Genomic DNA, 2,488 nt, shown 5'->3' with positions numbered 1-2,488 from the left:
CCTAGAGAGGATGGTGGGTTGGGCAGGTCTTTGGGTGGGCCGCTCCTCTGCACGTGCAATCCCCAATAATTTGGGAAATTAAGTCGCTGGCTGAGTTGCTGGGTTGCTGTCCCAAGGCACTGGGGCAGGGCAGTGTTATTGCACAACGGGATTTGGAGAAAACCAGTCGGTTAAATGACATTTTTATGAAACAGAATGAATGAGACTTAATGAGATTTTCTTCCAAAGGGGACAAGGCTGAGGTTTTCAGCCTCCATTATAATGCCCTAATTTTCTGAGCTGTAGCAGTAAATGGAACCCAGGGAGGTTTTTATCCAACATTGTTTCAAAGCTAATTGTAAGGAGTAAGAGGTGGTCAAGTCACCTTCTGATGGTTGGAGGTCCTGGGCTGGAGGTGACACTGCTGTCACCATCCCAAGGAGCCCAGGAGACACAGGCTGTTCATCCTCCCAGGAAGGGACCATTTCATATGTCTCATCTGGCATAGTGGCACATCCATATTTGGCATCAGCAGCAGGGCCCAGAGGAGGAGGAACAGGAGCATTGGAGTGTGGGGAGAAGCCAAGAGCTGTGTTTAGTGACGGTGCAAACCACTTGCTTTTCCAACAGCCCGTCCAGAGAAGGGTGGGAAAGGAGAGGCACTGGTCTATGGCTGTGATCCTGGTTTCTGTCCTCACATTTAGGATCAGGTTAAGCCCCTGGGACCAGCACTGGAGCTTCCCTGGTGTGCCCACTGCGGTTCCCCTGGTGTGCCTCATCCTTCCCTTGGGATTCCAGTTTGCTGTGGAGATGTGGAGGGTGCAGAGCAGGAAGGAGAGGGGTGAGGCTGATGGGACCAGCTGTGGTGGTGGGAGCAGGTCCCCTTGGCTCTGATTCCTGGGGCTGTGGGTGTTTTGCTGGCCGGAGTGGGCAGCTCTGGAGTCTGCTGGACGTGTGGGGACAGAGCAGTGTGGGCATGGGGAGAAGGGCTGGTCCAGCCATGGGCTGCACTTTGCTGTTGCATTTCCCAGGAGGTGCCATCACCCGTGTTCAGGCACACCAAAAATGGCAGGTGCCATTTCTTTTGCCAAAGGCATTGCCACCTGTCCTGCTTGGAGTGACAGGACAAGGGGGAATGGCTTCTCACTGACTGATGGCAGGGTTAGGTGGGATATTGGAAAGAAATTGTTGACTGTGCGGGTGGTGAGGCCCTGGCACAAGCTGCCCAGAGAGGCTGTGGCTACTCCATCCCTGGAATTGTCCAAGGCCAGGTTTGGCAGGGCTTGGAGCAGCCTGGTCTAGTGGAAGGTGTCTCTGCCTATGGACAAGAGTTGGACTAGATGATCTTTAAGGTTCCTTCCAACCCAAAACCATCCTGTGATTCTATAATAATGATAAAAATCAAGCCAGGTTGATTCCACCAGCTCTGCTGGCCAGACCAAGGTGGGCTCAGACCAGCCAGGCAGCTCCTAGGGGGGAACCACCAAACCCTGGGGTCCAGCCTTGGAGCAGGCTGGGGAGGAGGAGGAGGAGGGCAGGAGGCTCCTTGGATCTGGAGGGCAGGTTTGGGGGCCAACCCCTAATTAAAACCTTTTGTCTGAAGTTCCAAACCCTCCATTCCGTGCCTGGTTAATATTTAACAGCTGGGGCAGGAGATGGGAACACAACTGCGGGCCGGGGTTTGGCTTGGTGTGCCAGTTCTATTGCAATCAGGGATTGTTTAATTAGCCTGCAGAGCAAAAACAGGCCTGAGGATTATTTATATATATATATATATATTAATAATAATAATAATATGGGGACCCGCCCCGTTTGTTTTTTATTCGTTGTTGGGTTTTTTTTCTTTTTTTTCCGAGATGAAAACTTTTCGCAAAGTTTTTAATGGCGGGGAGCAGCCCCCGCCCTGCAGCGCGGGGGTGGGGTGGGGAAGGGGACGGGGACGGGGGAGGTACAGAGGGGCGCGGGGGATGCGCGGGAGATGCGCGGGAGATGCGCGGGGCGGCGCAGAAAAAAATGGGCTCCTGCGCCTTTAAGGCGGCGGAGCGGCGGCTGCGATCGCATCCCTTTGATAAGGTCCTGGCAACTCCGTACCCGCCGCGGGATGCCGAGGGGAAGGGCGCAAAAAAAATAAAAAACAAATCCCGTCCCCTAAAAAATATAACACAATAATTTTATTCCCCTCGCCAGCGGTGATATCCGCGCACCCCCCCTCCCACCCCCGCGCGGGATGAAGCATCCCCCGCACCGCTGGTACCCCGGGGGATGGAGCAGCGTGAGGGGCAGGAGGTGCTCCTCCCGCGCTTCTCCCTGTTTCTCTTTTAATTTTTAAAATTGTTTCGGGCCTGTTTTTACACCTTTTTTTAAAAATTTTTTAAATTTTTTATTTTTTTCTTTTCCCCCCAGTGCGCTACCGCCCTTGCAGGACCGCTCGGCCGGGCTGCGCTTTGATGCCGCGGGGGGAGCCCGGGGCGGGGGGCGGAGGGAGGAGGAGGAGGAGGGGGGGGGCGGG

Source organism: Manacus candei, unplaced genomic scaffold (assembly GCF_025592945.1).
Source record: "Manacus candei isolate 608988 ecotype Guabito, Panama unplaced genomic scaffold, ASM2559294v1 h1tg000047l, whole genome shotgun sequence".
Lineage (NCBI taxonomy): Eukaryota > Metazoa > Chordata > Aves > Passeriformes > Pipridae > Manacus > Manacus candei.
This window is presented reverse-complemented; position numbering follows the sequence as displayed.